The sequence below is a fragment of the Macaca mulatta genome, chromosome 3 (assembly GCF_049350105.2).
Source record: "Macaca mulatta isolate MMU2019108-1 chromosome 3, T2T-MMU8v2.0, whole genome shotgun sequence".
In the NCBI taxonomy this organism is placed as follows: Eukaryota; Metazoa; Chordata; class Mammalia; order Primates; family Cercopithecidae; genus Macaca; species Macaca mulatta.
The window spans coordinates 189173907-189193243 of NC_133408.1; the positions used below are offsets into that span (position 1 = coordinate 189173907).

At 44.2% G+C, this 19337-nt stretch overlaps 1 non-coding gene across 1 annotated transcript; it reads right to left on the bottom strand.

Moving 5' to 3' along the window:
- Positions 1–4960: 4960 nt before the first annotated feature.
- TRNAC-GCA (transfer RNA cysteine (anticodon GCA)) lies at positions 4961–5032 on the bottom strand. The gene has a single exon. It is a non-coding gene; the product is annotated as a tRNA-Cys (tRNA).
- Positions 5033–19337: the final 14305 nt, after the last annotated feature.

Genomic DNA, 19337 nt, shown 5'->3' on the forward strand with positions numbered 1-19337 from the left:
AGCCACCGCGCCCGGCCATCTTCTAAAATATTTTATGAGCTCAGTACTACTGCAATGCCAAAGCCAGATAAGGACACTACAAGGAAAGAAAACTGCAGACCAATATATCTTGTGCACATTTGTATTACTTTGTTTTCACACTGCTGATAAAGACATACCTGAGACTGGGTAATTTATAGGGAAAAGAGGTTTAATGGACTCACAGTTCCACATGGCTGGGGAGGCCTCACAATCATGGCAGAAGGCAGAAGTTACGTCTTACATGGTGGCAGGTGAGAGAGAATGAGAGCCAAGTGCAAGGGGTTTCCCCTTATAAAACTGCATCAGAACTTGTGAGACTTATTCACTACCATAAGAACATACAAACATTTATGCAAAAATCTTTGATAAAATAGTAGCAAACAAAATTAAGTAGCTTATTAAAAGGTTTATACTCCATAAGTAAGTGGAATTTATTTGTAGGATGCAACAGTGGTTCAACATATGAAAGTTGATCAATATAATACACTATACTAACAGAATGAAGGGAAAAAACCCACATCATCATCTAAATTGATGCAGAAACAATGTTTGACAAAATTCAACACTCTTTTACGATAAAAACACTTGAGAAACTAGGAATAGAAAGAAACTACCTCAACACGATAAAAGTCATATGTGAAAAACCATATGTGAAAAACTATAGCAAATATCATACTCAATAGTGAAAGACTGAAATATTTTTCTGTAAGATAAGAAACAAGGCAAAGACGCTCACTTTCACCACTTCTATTCAACATAGTACTGGAAGTTCTAGCCAGATAAATTAGGCAAGAAAAAAAAAAAAGACATTCAAATTGGAATAGAAGAAGTAAAATGATCTCTGTTCACAGGTGGTATAATCTTACACATAGAAAACCCCAAATATCCCACAAAACTGTTTTTTTTTTTTTTTTTTTTGAGACAGAGTCTCGCTCTGTGGCCCAGGCTGGAGTGCAGTGGCCAGATCTCAGCTCACTGCAAGCTCCGCCTCCCGGGTTCACGCCATTCTCCTGCCTCAGCCTCCCGAGTAGCTGGGACTACAGGCGCCCGCCACCTCGCCCGGCTAGTTTTTTGTATTTTTTTTAGTAGAGACGGGGTTTCACCGTGTTAGCCAGGATGGTCTCGATCTCCTGACCTCGTGATCCGCCCGTCTCGGCCTCCCAAAGTGCTGGGATTACAGGCTTGAGCCACCGCGCCCGGCCCCACAAAACTGTTAAAACGAATAAATGAGTTCATCAAAGTAGCAGCATACAAAGTCAACACACAATAATCAGTTGCATTTCTAACAAGTAACAATCTGAAAAGGAAATTACGAAAATAACTCAGTTTATAATAGTATCAAAAATGGTAAAATATTTAGGAATTAACCAAGAAAGCAAAATACCTGTACAATGAAAACTACAAAACATTGCTGAAATAAATTAAAGAAGACAAATAAATGGAATCTCATCCCATGTTCATGGATTGGAATACTTCATATAGTTAAGATGACAATACTGCCTGTATTAGTCTGTTCTCACACTGCTATGAATATCCAAGACTAGGTAATTTATAAAGGAAAGAGGTTTAATTGACTCAGTTCTGCATGGCTGGGGAGGGCTGAGGAAACTTACAATCATGGCAGAAGGGGAAGCAAACACATCCTTCTTCACATGGTGGCAGGAGAGAGAAGTATGAGAGCCTAGTGAAGGGGAAGTTACTTATAAAACCATCAGATCTCGTGAGAACTTACTATCCTGAGAATAGCATGGGAGAAAGCAACTCTTTGATTCAATTACCTTGCACAAGGTCCTTCCCCCAACACTGGATTACAATTTGGTTTACAATTCAAGATGAGATTTAGGTGGGGACACAGAACTAGACCATATCATTCCACCTGGCCCCTCCCAAATTCCATCTTTATTACATTTCAAAACATAATTATGCCTTCTCAACAGTTTCCCAAAGTCTTAGCTCATTTCACCATTAACTCAAAAGTCCAAGTCTGTAGTCTTATCTGAGACAAGACAAGTTCCTTCTGCCTGTGATCCTGTAAAATTAAAAGCAAGTTAGTTACTTCATAGAAACAATGGAGTACAAGCATTAGGTAAATACACCTGTGCCAATTGGGATTAATTGGTCAAAACGAAGGGACTACAGGGCATGCTGATGCAAGAGGTGGGCTCCTATGGCCTTAAGCAACTCTGCCTCTGTGGCTTTGCAGGATGTGGTCCCCCTCCTGGCTGCTTTCATGGGCTGGCGTTGAGTGTCTGTGACTTTTCCAGGTGCACGGTCCAAGCTGTCAGTGAATCTACCATTCTGGGGTCTGGAGGATGGTGACCCTCTTCTCAGAGCTTCACTGGGCAGTGCCCCAGTGGGGACTCTGTGTGGGGGCTTTGACCGCATATTTTCCTTCTGCACTGTTCTAGCAGAGGTTCTCCATGAGAGCTCTACTCCTGCAGTAAACTTCTGTCTGGACATCCAGGAGTTTCCATACATCCTCTGAAATCTAAACGGAGGCAGAAATAGAAAGAATAAAATTCCTAAAATTCATATGAGTCTCAAGGGACCCTAACTTGTCAAAACAAATCTTGAAAAAGAAGAACAAAGGTGAAATACTTACGCTTCCTGATTTCAAAGCTTATTACAAAGCTACAGCAACACATAAAAATGGTTAAGAGGGTAAATGATGCAGGTTTTTTTAACCACAATAATAAAAATTTGAGAACAAACCTCTTAATTATATTTCTATATTTCAGCCACAGTGAGAAATTTAAATTGTATAAAAGATAACATTTATTATAGCATAAAAATTTCAAACATCTAGAAATAACTCTAACAAAATATGGGAAATGCTCTACTTAGAAAAGCATAAAACCTTGAGAGGGGGCAGGGCATTGTAACACACCTGTAATCCCAGCACTTTTGGAGGCTGAAGCAGGAGGATTGCTTGAGGTCAAGAGTGAGAGACCATCCCATCTCTCCAAAAACAACAATAATAAATTAGCCAGGTGTGGTGGTGCATGCCTGTGGTTCCAACTACTTGGGAGGCTGAGGTGGTAGAATTTCTTGAGCCCAGGAATTAGAGGCTGCAGTGAGCTATGATCACACCACTGCATTCCAGCCTAGATGACAGAGTGAGACCCTCAGTTACATGCAACATTATGTGTGAATTTTACAAATGTAGTAGTCTGAATTTCATGGTGGATGTGAATTTTCGGGGAGTACCATTTGTTATGGGTTGAATAGTGTCCCTGCAATGGATGTGTTGAAGTCCTGTCTTCTCCTCACATTACATACTTGTGAGTGTGATCTTATTTGGAAATAAGGTCTTTGCAAATGTAATCAAATTAAGAAGAGGTCATTAGGGTGGACCTTAATCCAATATTGCTGATGTTCTTATAAGAAGAGGAGAAGAGGCAGAGATGGACACACAGAGAGGAGCAAGCCATGTGAAGACACAGACACAAGAATGTCACATGGGAACAGAGGCAGAGACTAGAGTGACGCATCTACAGCCAAAGAACAGCAAGGATTGCCAGCAACACCGGGAGCTGAGAAAAAGACCTGGAACACATTCTCCCCTAGAGTCTTCAGAGAGACCGTGGCCTTGCCGACAACTTGATTTCAGATTCTTGGCCTCCAGAACTGTGAGAAAATACAGTTCTGTTGTTTTCAACAACTCAGTGTGTGTGATTTTGTCACAGCAGCCCTGGGAAATGAATACAGCATTTGCCCAGTACAGTTTATCAGGATTTAGTCCAACTGACTGCTTTCCACTTGTCCCATTTTTCTTTTATTTTTTATTTGCAGCCTTCTTTTGGATTAACTACAATTTTTTTTTCCACTTCATTTATTTTCTCTTCAAGCATGTGCCCTCCCTCCCCTTACCTCCCTTTGCATGGCAAAAACCACAACTTTACAAAATGACACACTAGGAATTTCTGCAAGCACATTTAAAAAGTCTACAGTTAATCATCTTTGTCCTCCTCCCAAGTTACATAAAGATATTATAATACTTAAACTTGGATCAGCTCTTTCCTTATATGATATTGTTACCAGTATTTTAGTTTTATATTTTTAAAAACCTGTAAGTTAGACATCAATGTGATGTTATATGGTCAATGAAATTTAGATTTACTTACGTATCTATCAATTTCTCTGTTTAACATTCCTTTCATATCTCAGTCCTCCTATCTGGGCTCATTTTACTTTTCTCTAAAGTACATATTTTGGAATTTTCTTTTCTTTTCTTTCTTTTTTTTTGAGATGGAGTCTCACCCTGTTGCCGAGGTTGGAGTGCAGTGGTGCGATCTCGGCTCACTGCAACCTCTGCCTCCCTGGTTCAAGCAATTCTCCTGCCTCAGCCTCCTGAGTGGCTGGGATTACAGGATCCTGCCACCACGCCTGGCTAATTTTTGTACTTTTAGTAGAGACAGGGTTTCGCCTTCTGGCCAGGCTGGTCTTGAACTCCTGACCTTGTAATCCACTTGCCTTGGCCTCCCAAAGTGTAGGATTACAGGCGTGAGCCACTGCGCCTGGCCTGGAATTTTCTTTAGTAAGGATCTGTTGATGGTAATCTTTCTCAGCAATTGTTTATTCTTGAAGAATAGTTTATCAGGGAACAGAATTCTGACCTGACTGTTATTTCCTCTCATTGAATGTGTTACCACACTATCTTCTGGCCAGCAGTGGGTGATCTCATATTTCTCGCTAGCTCCCCTGTAAAGGACCTAATTCTCACCCATAGCCAGAGGATCAAAGTATATATTGCAAAGCCCAAGGACCAGGTGAGGGGGTATTGGGATGATCAGAGGAGTGGGAGCTGAGAGAAACACAACAGCTCAGTGGGGAAGGGTGTCCTCTGATTCTTCAGCTTTTGCAGGGAGACTCAGAAACTGGGCTCCGCAATGGGAAAATAAACTAGAACTCCTTTACCACCTTTCATGTTTAAAATACTAGGGGGCACCCAGATTTGAACTGGGGACCTCTTGATCTGCAGTCAAATGCTCTACCCCTGAGCTATACCCCCAGTTATGCTAGTGGGGTCCAATTAACAACCTTTCCCTGTGCAGCCACACCCAGACCTGCCGTCCTAGATTCCACTTCAGGATAGGTTTCTGAGTTACAAGGCTTGACTTGCTGCCAACTCAACACCCTGTCTTAGAGGAAGCAACCAGTTCCTTCTCCCACAGCTCTGCCACCTCTGTGCTCTCAGTTCCTGGGTAAGTGCAGGGATCTGGGGAGCAGTCCCCCGACAGCTGGAAGGCTCTCTAGTGACACCTATATTGTGGGTTTTGGGCCGAGCGCCTGCGAACAGAGACTCAAAACGCCCAATGGTTTGGCCAAACCTGCAACACTTCAAAGATAGAACCCACATTTTTCTGGATACTGGATGATAGCTCTCTTCACAAAGCCATGCTCTGGGATGCAGGCTACCACCTCTTCTGTTGCCCCAAATCTCCATAAAGTCAACACTTTCATCTGCTAAGATGTGCCCTCTGAAGAAATGATTGAAGAAATGATTTTCTGAGTTCCAAGTACGCCCTTCTGTGCTCTGTTCTGTGATGCTGGGTCAGGGGCTCCGCAAACCACACTCCTCCTGTAGCAGCCAGCTTCCTGGCCGTCCTGCCAGTAGGGCTCTAGAGGGACTAAAGGTCGGAGCAGGGAGAAGCTCCTTCCTGACTGCGTTGGGTTCCTGTCAGTGTCACCTGGTAGTAGCAGTGACAGTTCATCCCAGAAACAACCATGACCGTGGCCTGCAGCTTAGTCTCACAAGAGCAGCATCACCAGGCCTCTGCAGACATGAACACCCCCCAGGGGTCTGGGTCCCTGATCCACAGATATTCCTCAAGCCTCTAAGATTTTAACAATTTCAACCTCTTCTATTTGTTCCTTGCTCCAGGATGGCAGCGGCTTCTTGAAGGTACTAACTCTGTGATACTTAGTCTTCCACTCTGTCCTGTCAATTCCCTAATTCCTGTTATCCTCCAAAAGGACATGTTGAAGTTCCAACTCCCAGGACCCCAGAATGTGACTTTATTTGGAAATAGGGTCACTACTGATGTAATTAGTTAAGATGAGGTAATACTGGAGTAGGGTGAACCCTTAGTCCAATATGACTCGTGTCCTTATGAGAAGATGGTTATGTGAAGAAGGCAGAGCTGGGGGTGACACATCTACAAGCCATAAAGTGCCAGGAATTGCCAACGAGCGCCAGAGGCTAGGAAGGGGCCAGGGAGGATTGTCCCCTTAAACTTTCTTTTTTTTTTTTTTTTTTTTTTTGAGACGGAGTCTCGCTCTGTCGCCCAGGCTGAAGTGCAGTGGCCGGATCTCAGCTCACTGCAAGCTCCGCCTCCCGGGTTTACGCCATTCTCCTGCCTCAGCCTCCTGAGTAGCTGGGACTATAGGCGCCCGCCACCTCGCCCGGCTAGTTTTTTGTATTTTTTTAGTAGAGAAGAGGTTTCACCGTGTTAGCCAGGATGGTCTCGATCTCCTGACCTCGTGATCCACCCGTCCCGGCCTCCCAAAGTGCTGGGATTACAGGCTTGAGCCACCGCGCCCGGCCTGTCCCCTTAAACTTTCAAAGACAGGACGGCCCTGCCAACACCTTGAATGTGGACTTCCAGAAATTCTGAGATATTTCTGTTGTAAGGCACACATTTCGTGGTGCTTTGTTAGGACAACCCTAAAAAACTTAAACATTCCTCCACAATTATGTTGAATTCTCTCTGCTAATATAATTGGTGCAGTTTTTGTCTCAGAACTGGACCCTGAATGATACAGAAATAGCTACCTGTGGGGCACCAGGAAATATACCTTCAAGGAGGGTATTGGGATGCACTTGGTTTTGTCCTTGGTCTTTAAGGCAGTGCTGAGCACCTGGTTGGATCCTGAATTGTAGGGGATGGCCGTAGGAAGAGGGTCATAAAGCCACTGTTTCATAAGTTCATCAGCTTCCTTCTGTGAGGGGACTAGACTATGGTCTCTACTCAAGTAAAACTCTATTTTGTCAGTTCGGCTCAAGGAGGAAAATGAATTCTTTAAAGGGGACACCTGGAGTTGATCCAGGGACCTCTTGATCTGCAGTCAAATGCCCTACCACTGAGCTATAATTGAGAAGAAGTATGTAATTTGTACTTTCTTATAGTTCCACACATATGTACAGGTGCTCATTCTGACTCAACAGAGAGTGGCTGGTCCTGTTCAACTGTCAGTGGATCTCCTTATGCCATAACTATTTTCCTTTTCCAAAAAGAAACCATCATGTCTTGCCATCAGCTTGGAGGCCTGCTGGAGGGTCTGTGTGAGACCACAAAGTCTGTGCCTGGCTTGGTATACAGGCAGACGGTGAAGCCCAGAGGGAAGGCGCTGCTTACTGAGCAAGGATTCGAACTTTCTTTGCCAGCTTTTCAGTTGAGATTCACTTTCTAATAACCCCCAGTGTGGGACCAAGACGACCTCCCTGAATTCTCCTTCAAATTCCACATTTGTTTAAGGCAGCTGAACTTTAAAACAATATTTTAGTTTTTTTGCCTCATATATCGTGCCCCTTACAAAGCAGGTTCACTGTGCACTGGTTACCACTTCAGCCCACTGCGTCGCAGGCTGCACTGTTACAGAATCCTTGGGGTGTCGTTTTGCCAGCCAGAAACCTCTGTGGCCAGTGGTGCCTTTGCCTGAGTTTTGCTCTAGCCTTCTGGGCTTGTTCTACCCACTCAGCCTGTTAAGCTGCACCCAGCTCACACTACTGGCCTGGCTCCCATACTTGCCAAGGGCAAGCCAGGCACGAAGTGGCAAGGGGTCTGTGAGTGAGAGTGGGGTCTGGCCACTGTCCACAGCTAGACACACAGGCTGTGGTGGGGCGGACAGTTCACAGCACTGGCATGGATGCCAGCTCCCTGCAAGGCTGCAGCTGGACCAGGCATACCATAAGCAGCTTCCACAGCTCACACCAGAAAATGCAGTGGTGCCTGGAAGCTTGGAGATGCCAGGAACCACAGAGCCCTAAAGAGGGTGTCACAGCCCTGGCTCAGGGAGCTCCTAGGTCTGAGGCTACAGCTCTTCTCTCCTTCTCTCTTCTCTTCTTCTTGTCACCCACAACGTGGTGAGCAAGGGGCATGTTTCAGCCCTGCTTGTGTTACAGCTCTTTCAGCACCCCCATTTGGTGGGTAGTGAGCTCTTGTCCTGCGTCCAGGAAGAATGAGATACACAGACAAGTGGAGGGTGAGCAAGACGAAGAGGAGCTTTATTGAACAATAGAATGGCTCAGAGGAGACCTAGAATTGGTAGCTCCTCTCCATAGCCACGGTGTCCGGATGAGTGTTCAGCTTTCAGCAGAGACGTTAGCTCCTCTCTGCCGGCAGGTTGTCCCATCATCTCTTGAGCTCTCAGCGGAGAGGGTAGCTCCTTTCTGGTTGTCCCAGGGTAGTCCAGCTGGTTGTCCCATCATCTCTTCTGGTCTGGCTGAGTCCAGGGCTTTTTATGGGCCTTAGAGGGGAGAAAGTACATGCTGATGGGTCCATGGGTGGCCATGGGCAGGCCCAGAAAAAGCACCAGAAGTACCCACTGTGGTCCATGGGACTGGCAGCTTGGTCCCAGGCTTCAGGCCCTCCCCAGCTTGAAGGTGGGACTTCACTGGGGACCTGCCCCTTTCTGCCCAGGAGCCTGTCTGCCTCTTGCCACTGTTTGTGGTGCCCAGGCTGTTTATGCTGAAGGGCACCTGCAGGCCAGCTCCGAGCTGCCCTCAGCTCCCCCTCAACCTCCTTCCAGTGCTTGTTGGTGCCCAAAGTCCAGAGGGGGCCAAGTGGGCAGGGGGCTGGTGTGTCACCACTGTCCTGAGTGTGCACATACCCAGCCAGGTTATGACAGTGCTTGGGCTGGACCTCAACTTTGCTGTGTGATTGGAGTGGCTGTTGACAGTGGAGAGAAGCCAGACCATGGGATCAGACACTTCCAAGCCCACAGGAGACGGGGGGTCCTTCCTGGGTCTCTGAGAGTGCAGAGATGCCTTGGTCTGCAGCTGCAGCTTGGGCGGCTGCAGCTGTGCCCAGGAGGGTGGGACTGTTGCCTGCTTCTGGCCCCCAAGAGCTTAGGGATGCCCAGTTCTGCAGCCATGGCTTGGGTGGCTGCATTTGCCCCTGGGGAGCTCCTGCCAGCTCTGTGAAGTGCAGCACCACCCCAGGCCCCACTCCACCTCAGGGACCGTCTCTGCCCACCCCTCTGTTCCTGGTTGCACTACTCTCCCGCTGACGGGTGACTCAGCCTGGCCCCATTGTGGCAGCTCCCAGGGCAGCAGGCTGTGGGGGGCTCCCAGGGGTGGGCTTTGGGGACTGCTCACCTCCTCTCTGCGTTTTCCCCTCTCTGCGTTTTCCCTGCAGTGATGATAGATGAGGTGCCGGTGACACGGCAGCCACGGCCAACCTCACATGAATAAACTCCATGCTTTTGGGGCTGGTCCCACGAGTCCTGGCTGCACCTTTGGCTGGGTGTTTGCAGGCTCCCAAGATGCAGCAGAGAGTGAGGTTGAGGCTACAGTGGAGGCTCTGGGCCTGGGAGCAGGTCTTTCCCGGCCATATGGGGACGGGGGTGGTACAGTCGGCTGCCTCAGGAACACAGGGTACAGGGGTCCCACCGCCACCACTGCTGCTCCCGCAGCCTCCTGCCACCACTGCCTACACCTCCCCACTGCAGCCAGCATGATGCAAGTGGCCACTCTGCATGGCTTGCCGCTGCCATCACTCTACTTGCCCAACTCCAATGACACAGAACACTCCCACACACATGAGCTCCATAAAATGGGTTTATTACTTACACATAGGCAGCAAGGAATAGCAGAAGCTAGGCCTCTTGCACCAGTTAGCGAAGCTGTGAATGCAAAGGAAAAGTTCTTGAAGGAAATTAAAAGTGATACTTGAGTGAACACACAAATGTTAAGAAAGCAAAACAGCCATATTGCTGATATGGAGAAAGTTTGAGTGGTCTGGATAGAAGATCAAACCAGCCATAAGATCCTCTTAAGCCAAAGTTTAATCCAGAGCAACGCCCTAACTCTCTTCAATTCTATGAAGGCTGAGAGCAGTGAGGAAGCTTCAGAAGAAAAGCTTGAGGCTAGTGCAAGTTTGTTCATGAGGTTTAAGGAACATAGGAAGACAAAGTGAAGCAGCAAGTGCTGATGGAGAAGCTGCAGCAAGTTATCCAGAAGATCTAACTGAGATCACTGATGAAGATGGCTATATAAACAACAGATTTTCAATGTAGATGAAACATTCTTTTATTAGAAGAAGATGCTATCTAGGACTTTCATAGCTAGAGAGGAGAAGTCAATGCCTGGCTTAAAAGCTTCAAATGACAACCTGACTCTCTTGTTAGGGGCTGATGCAGTTGGTGATTTAAGTTGAAGCCAATGCTCATTTACCATTCTGAAAATCCTAGAGCTCTTAAGAATTATGCTAAATATACTCTGCCTGTGCTCTAGAAATTGAATAACAAAGCCTAGATAAGAGTACATCTGTTTACAGTATGGCTTATTGAATATTTAAAGCCCACTGTGAGACCTACTGCTCAGATAGATTCTTTTTAAAATATTACTGCTTATTGACAATGTGTCTGGTTACCCATGAGCTCTGATGGAGATGAACAAGAAGATGAATGTTATTTTCATGTATGCAAAGACAACATCCATTCTGCAGCCCACGGATCAAGAAATAATTTTGACTTTGAAGTCTTATTATTTAAGAAACACATTTTATAAGACTATAGCTGTGATAAATAATGTGGTCCCTCTGATAGATCTGGACTAACTAAATTGGAAACCTTCTGGAAAGGATTCATTTTAGGTGCCATTAAGACCATTCATGATTCTTGGGAGGAGGTAAAAATGGCAACAATAACAGTAGTTTGGAATTTGATTCCAACCCTCATGGATGACTTTTAGGGGCTCAAGACTTCAGTAAAGGGAGTCACTACAGATGTGGTAGAAATAGCAGAAGAACTAGAATTAGGAGGGGACCCTGAAGATGTGACTGAATTGCTACAATCTCATGATCAAACTTGAATAGATGAAAAGTTGCTTCTTACGGATGAGCAAAGAAAGTGATTGCTTGAGATGGAATCTGCTCCTGGTGACAATGCTGTGAACACTGTTGAAATGACAACAACAGATATAGAATATTTCTCAAACTTAGTTGATAAAGCAGCAGCAAGGCTTGAGAGAATTGATTCCAATTTTGAAAGAAGTTCTACCATTGGTCAAACTCTATCAAACAGTATCACATGTTACAGAGGAGTCTTTCACAAAAGGAAGAGGAAATTGATGTGGCAAACTTCATTGTTTTATTTTAAGAAATTGTCATGGCCACTCCAAACTTCAGCAACCATCATGTTGATCAGTCAGCAGCCATCAATATCAAGGCAAGACCCTCCACCAGTAAAAAAGATTACAACTGAAAGCTCAGATGATCATTAGCATTTTTAACAATAAAGTACTTTTAAATTAAGGTATGTACATTGCTTTTTTAGACATATTGTTATTGCATACTTAATAGACTACAGTATAAACATAACTTTTGTATGCACTAGGTAATAAGAAATTCCATGTGACTCACTCTATTGCAATATTCACTTTATTGTGGTAGTCTGGAACTGAACCTGCAGTATCTCTGAGGTACGCCTATACTTATATATTGCTGCATAACAAAATAACCCCAAACTTAGCAGCTTAAAACAAAAAAACATTTATTGTTTTATACAATGCAGTCTTGAAGGTTCAGAAATCTGGGAACGACTGAGCTGTGTGGCTCTGATTCAGGGTCTCCTATTAGATTGCAGTTAAGATGTCAGCTGGGGCTGCAGTCATCCGAAAGTTTGACTGGGGCTAGAGGAACCACTCTAAGCTGACTCACTCACATGGCTATTAGAAAGAGGACTCAGTTCCATGCCGGGCGCGGTGGCTCAAGCCTGTAATCCCAGCACTTTGGGAGGCCGAGACGGGCAGATCACGAGGTCAGGAGATCGAGACCATCCTGGCTAACACAGTGAAACCCCATCTCTACTAAAAAATACAAAAAATAGCCGGGTGAAGTGGCAGGCGCCTGTAGTCCCAGCTACTCGGGAGGCTGAGGCAGGAGAATGGCGCAAACCCAGGAGGTGGAGCTTGCAGTGAGCTGAGATCCGGCCACTGCACTCTAGCCTGGGCGACAGTGCGAGACTCCGTCTCAAAAAAAAAAAAAAAAAAAAAGAGGACTCAGTTCCTTAACGGATATTGGCAGGAGGCCTCAATTCCTTGCCATGTGAGCCTCTTACAGGGCTGTTTGATGTGTCCTTGTGACATGACAACTGGCTTCCCCGAGTTTGTTATCCAAGAGAGAGAAAGATAGAGCCACAGTGTATTTTATGACTTTATTTCAGAAGTGATACATTGTCATTTCCACCACATTCTATTCATTACAAGTGTGTTACTAAACTCAGTAACACTAAACTTAGTGTCTTACTAAGCACATGGAAGATAATTGAGCTTCACATCTCCAAGGGAGAAATGTCAACATACTTTAAAACTACCAAAGTCAGCTCAAAGTAGAAGGAATATAAAGTTGTATCAGGCTGAATATATTTAAATAGGCCCACTGAGCTGAGATTTCCCAGATTTAGTGTGTTAGCTCCAGGGACTGGGAATGACTCTGAAAGGATACCTTCAAAGGGGACATCTGGATTTGAACCAGAGACCTCTTTAATTTGCAGTCAAATGCAGACTATATCCACATTGTGCTAGTGTGGCTGAATGAAAAACAGGTCCAAAGGTAGCCTACACCAAATGAACTTGAAATGCCAGAGCTTCCTTGGTATGTTGTAGTGGAAGATGTGGTAGCTAGAACTGTAAGACGGCCCCCATGATTCCTGTACCCTAATATCCATACGTTTGTGTAGTTGCTTCCCCATGAGTGTGGATTGGATGTGTAACTTTTTTCTAATCAACAACATATAGCAGGCTGGGCACGGTGTCTCATGCCTGTAATCCCAGCTCTTTGGGAGGCCGAGGCGGGTAGATTATCTGAGGTCAGGAGTTGGAGACCAGCCTGACCAACATGGAGAAACCCCGTCTCTACTAAAAATACAAAACTAGCCGGGCATGGTAGCACTTGCCTGCAATCCCAGCTACTCAGGAAGGCTGAGGCAGGAGAATAGCTTGAATCTGGGAGGCGGAGGTTTCAGTGAGCCGAGATTGCGCCATCGCACTTCAGCCTGGGCAACAGGAGCGAAACTCCATCTCAAAAAAAATAAAAAATAAACAAACAAATAAAATAAAATAAATAAATATAGCAAAGGTGATGAGATGTTGTTTCAGCAATTATGTTACTTATCTGGCAAAGATGAAGGGATTTTGCAAATGGAATAAACCTAATCAGCCAACTATAAATTAATCTAAAGGGAGATTATCCTGGATGTGCCTGACTCAATTGTAAGAGGATTTAAGCCTTCCTTGAGAGAGAGAGACCTCAAACAGCCACTAGGTCTGAAATTCCTCTATTCTGTTTACATCCTCCTGCCTTTTGCCTGTGAACAACAAGCTTAAGCTTATGTCTATAGGGTTCCAAAGATCCAAGCTTGTCATTTTCCTCCTGAAAGAGGTCAAGTGAACTCAGAAGAATCAATCCCATATTATAGGTCTTACAGCCATCATTGAAACAGTAGCCAGTTGGGCTCCCAAGACATCTGCTTCATTTAACACTTAGCACCATCAACCACAGTGATAGCTTGATTGGTTGTGATGCCAATGTATGCCATGGACTACTAGCATCCCATTATTTCTCATTGGCAAGGGGCTCCACATTGCACTCAAGCCAAGAATACAAACAAACCAATTTCCCAAACCCATGGTGTGAAACTATCTACTGATTGTTACCACCTCACTTCTGGTATCAATTCTGTACCAATCAGGATCCAATAGGAAGACAGAAACCACATGGTAACTTAAATAGGAAAAAGTATACAGAAATAGTAATTCTAGTGGAGGATTGGAATAATGAGGGACATTGATTAGTAAGGGGCAAAGAGAACTCTAAAGAATATAGGAAGAGCAGATATAGGGAGTAAACCCTACCTCAGGGCTGAGAAAGGGCACCCAAACAAGGAACGGATCTGGAAAAACCCCACCTCCACTGCAGGCTAAGATTTAAGCTCTATTGAAAAGGCTGTGGTTGTGGCTTACTGTGTGGAGAAATTCACTCAGATGACACAGCAGAGTTCAAGGGGAATCCACCCCTTAGGGTGCTGGGGGCAACGATCCACGGGGAAATGTGCACCTGCAGCAGTCACTGGGAAACTGCTTTCTGGAGTTCTTGGGGAAACCAACCATGAGAAAGTTCTGCCCTCAGAACTCGCTGCAAAGCTGCCTGAAAGGTGCTGAGGAAGTCATTCACAAGGAGGTGCCATGCAGCAATGCTCCAGAGAAAGCAGTCAGATGCTGCTGGCTCAGTGTACTGTGGGAGCCCAGAGCTGCAGACAGTGCACACACTGTAGGAGCCGCCAGGCAGAGTGCACCACAACCAGGAATACAAACCCTTTCCTTCCCCAGCATCCCTCTTGAGCCTTCTATTGACAAAGCATAACATTGTGCCATTGACTAGGGAGAAATAGTTACAGGGTACCACTCCATTGTCACAGAGCAGGCAATGAGGGATGCATTTGGAGTCAAGAGACATTACTTTGATAACTGGCACAGGAGACATACTAACAGAGATTTTCAGTCCTCATCCTAGGGCAGGGCAACAGTTCTACCTGTCCCAGGGCCCCAACTGAGGAGGTTAGCCCAGCTGGAGTTGCTGGGGCTGGACACTAAGTCTAGGTTCCCCAGAAACAAAGCTTGAACCAACAAGGGCCTCTGTGTTGGGACCAGAGACCCCTCCTCTGCAGGTCAATCCCAGGCCCTGAATGGGCAACTTTCCCTGAGGCAGGCCCACCTGCAGAGTGTCTGCTCCACCTGCAGTGTATCTGCTCGCTGGCCCTTCTGTGTGTCTGTGCTTCCCACCTGGATATCCATCAGGCTACCAAAGCTACTCCCTCACCTTTCAAAAATATTTTTTATTTTATGGAAAACTACATAGAATAATTTAAGAATCACCAATATACTTAACACCCAGAAGTGGTAACTGCTATCATGTTAGAATTGGCTCATGATTTTAAGGTAGTGAAACATCACCAACACAGCCACGTCCTCTGCAACATCCTCCTTCCCCAGTCCACTCCCATTTCTCCCCTCCCTAAAGACAACTATTATCATGAATTTAGGCTGCATCCTTCCACTTTCCACTCTTTTTTTTTTTTTTAACTTTTTGAGATAACTGAAGATTCCCATGTAGTTGTAAGAAATAGAGGGATCCTGTGTGCTTTTCAGCTAATTTTCTCCAATAATATAATTTTGAATAACTAGTGTACAATAGCACCACCAGGAAACTGACATTGATACAAGCCCCACCAATCTTATTCACATGTCATTAGGTTTACATGCACCTGTGTGTGTGTGTTTAGTTCTTTGCAATGTTATAACCAGTGTAGACTTGTGTGGCCACCACCACAGTCAACCTATAGAACAGTTTTCTCACAAGGGTCCGTCATGGCATACAATATGTAACCTTCTGAGATTGGCTTTTTTTCTACTCAGCATAAATCCCTAGAGATCAATCCAAGTTGTTGTGTGTATCAATGGTCTACTCCTTTTTATGGCTGAGTAGTGTTTCATCATATAGATAAACAATAGTTTGCTAAACTTCATTCATCTATTGAAGGATGTTTGGGTTGTTTCCAGCTTTTGGCCATGATGAATAAAACTTCTGTGAATACTTGGGTACAGATTTTTCTGAGAAAAAAAATTTGTGCTTCTTTGGCATAATGCCCAAGACTGCAATTATTGGGTCCTACAGTAAGCATATGTTTGGCTTGGTCAGAACCTGCCAAACTGTTTTGTAGAGCGGCAGTACCATTTTACATTCCTACTAGTAATGTATGAGTAATTCAGTTTTTCTGCGTCCTCAACAGCATTTGATAATATCACTTTTCTATTTTAGTTATGCTAATAGGTGAGTAGTGATATCCCACTGTAGCTTTATTAGCATTTTCCTAATGGCCAGTGATGTTGACATCTTTTCATGTGCTTATTTGCCAACTGAACATCCTCTTCAGCGAAATGTCTTTGAAATATTTTGCCCATTTTTGAAATGGACTTTTTTGTTAAATTTTGACAACTTTATATATTCTCGATACAAGTCCCATTTAAAAAATATTTTTACATTTATATATGGGTATACAGAAACAATATTCCACATTTTCTGTGTATGTTTAAACAACCCAGATGGGATAATGCTAAACATATAGTTCTGTATCTTAAATTATTTGCACATGACACCGTCTTTTTGAGAGCTATCTGGTCACTTTTGCAGCTGTTGAACGTGGAGCACTCATGAGGTGATAATAAAAGCAACTTCATTTTTGCTCCTCACTGCTGCTTTTAAACTTTCTCAGTGAAATGGCGTTTTCTTGTCAAAGACACTTTAATGATCACTCCTATGTAGCAAAAAGTCCCATGGCTGCAGTCTTAACTCAGTCATTAAAATGTTCAGTCCTGTGGAATAACTGATACTCTGAAATCGATTGGAGCGTCTATCTTCCACTAGAAGTGGAAGAGTTGAGTCATGGTCCTTCCTCTCCCTGTTCCCATCTAGCATTCATCCCTAGCATCTAGGGTGGGGAGAGGGGGAAGTGGGGAGGAGAGGAAAAGGAGAACGAGAAAGTTCTTACTTGATTGGCACTGTAATAAGATAGCTTTGTTTTTGCTGGGCTTGGCAAGTGTTTCAAATGACTCCCTGGTCATTTCCATGGGATTCTTCAGAGGGCTCCATTGGGAACATCTGACTGCTTTTATGACCTGGCAGCACATCTCTCTTGGACTGACATTTCTACCTGCACCTCTGGCTTTCTGGGTTCCATGTCACACAGATTCTCTCTGTTGGGGTCCATAACTCATCCTTTTGGGCAGAGTTTAAATAGCTCCTGAGTAGCTCCCTCTCTTGTGTGGCCTACAGGAAACACTCCTGTGCCTTCGGTCCCCAGCCCATGCTGGTGATGCAGGCCCATTTCCAAGAGACGCATCACTCTCCACCTGCAGGGCAGCCACCTCTGCTCAGTTTTGTGTCCTCCTTTGTGCTGGACTCTGCTCCATCGCAAACCCTGACTCCAGGGCACGTGGACCAAGTTCTGTGAGCTGAGACTCCTTGAAGCTCCTTCACTAGGCTTGAGTTAGGGGAAAACACTCCCCCCCAACTCTTTCCCCTTGAGAAGAGCAGGAAAATGTATTCCTCACCAACACTCTAATCTCTAACAAACTGACCCTCTTCTACGTCCTGGTAGGAAGCCATTTGGTTATCAGACATGATTGAAATTTCCACATGGTGCTGTCTCATGCCTGCTTTTGGTATCTGATACCTATTTTATCTTGGACCCTCAGCTTAAATTTTCTTTTAACTGCATAATTTAAAAAATTACATTTTAAGAGTCCAGAAAGTGTTATTCATCTATTCCACTATAAATGGACATACTCAGGACATTTCTTTTTTGTTTGTTTGTTTTCAAATTAACAATAGTACTGCAAAGAACATTTGTGCACATCTCCTGATAAACTTATGCTAGAGTTTCTTAGATGTACCAAGAAGTGAAATTCCTGAATTTTATGCATACTTTTAAGTATACTCTTATAGGTCTATATGATTTATATATTTATTTTGCTGTTTTATTGCCAAAATTTTCTCCATAGTGAGTGTACCAATTTACCAATTTTACACTATCAGATATATAAATCTTAAACACAAACCCCAAATCTGTGCCCATCTGTACACTTCCTTATAAAGTCCAGTTTTAGCCAAGAGTTCTGCTAAGCCAGTTTAGCAAGAACCCCCCACACTCTTGATATCTGAGCACTCTCAATAGCTGGTCAAGTTCCTCCTCCTCCATCATCTTCCAGGTGATGATGTCTGATTTCCCTGGCCTGTCTTCAGCAAGAATCCTGTTAGGCCAGTTTGTCCAGAATTCCCCTTACTCCTGATGTTACTTCTTAGTAATTTTCCATCCACTGACCCCTCACCCTGCTCCTTGGCTATAAATACCTACTTACCCATGCTGTATTCAAAGTTGAGCCCAGTCTGTCTCCCCCACTGCAAGACTTGGTTGCAGTGGTCTCTATACGTATTGCAATGGCTTCCTCACTGTGCTTGAACAAGATCACTGAATAGCTTTTTCTTTAACAGTATGTATGTATACGTGTGTGTGTGTGTGTGTGTGTGTGTGTATTCTGTATATTCTATCAGAAGTTTGAGTTCATATTTAGGTCTTTAATTCATCTGTTTTTTTTTTTTTTTTTTTTTTTGAGACGCAGTTTCACTCTTGTTGACCAGGCTGGAGTGCAGTGGTGCAATCCTGGCTCACTGCAACCTCCTCCTCCTGGGTTCAATCAATTCTCCTGCCTCAGTCTCTGAGTAGCTGGGATTACAGGCATCTGCCACCACACCTGGCTAATTTTTTTGCATTTTTAGTAGAGATGGGGTTTCATCATGTTGGCCAGGCTGGTCTAGAGCTCCTGACCTCAGGTGATCCATTTACCTCAGTCTCCCAAAGTGCTTGGATTACAGGCGTGAGCCACCGTACCTGACCTCATCTGTATTTTTTTTAATGGAGTGAGGTAGGGATCACATTGTGATTTTGTTTAGAAGACAATTATTCCAGCACCATTTATTGTATAGTCCACCCTTTCCCCACTGATTGGTGACACAATCCTGGTCTTATATTCTGAGGCCACACTTCATCTAGAGCAACACTGTCCAATAGAAATATAATGCAAGCTGCAAATGTGAGCCATATATGTAATTTCATAGTTTCTAGTAAACACATTAATAAATAAAAACAAATTATTGAAATCTATTTTAATGCAATATTCCATTTAACCCACATATCTAAAGTATTATTATTGCAACATGTAATTAATAAAAAAGTTAATAAGATATTTTACATTCTTTTTGTATTGTATTCAAAAATCTGATATGGTTGTGAGGGACATTTTCATGTTTTCTGACTGTGCAGAATCTTTGAGTGCACTCGCTGTATATGGGGAATGTCTTCTTTACAAGAACAGCATCCTCAAAATAGAAGCCAGAAAACTTGTTCTCCAGGCCCCTTTGAGTTTATGGAATGGGACTGGGCTCCAGTGATGGGATGTACCCTTTAAGGCCTGAAGAGGGAAGAGGGAGGGGCAGGGTCCATTTGGCTTGCAAGGGTGGTGGTGGTGTCTTCCAGTT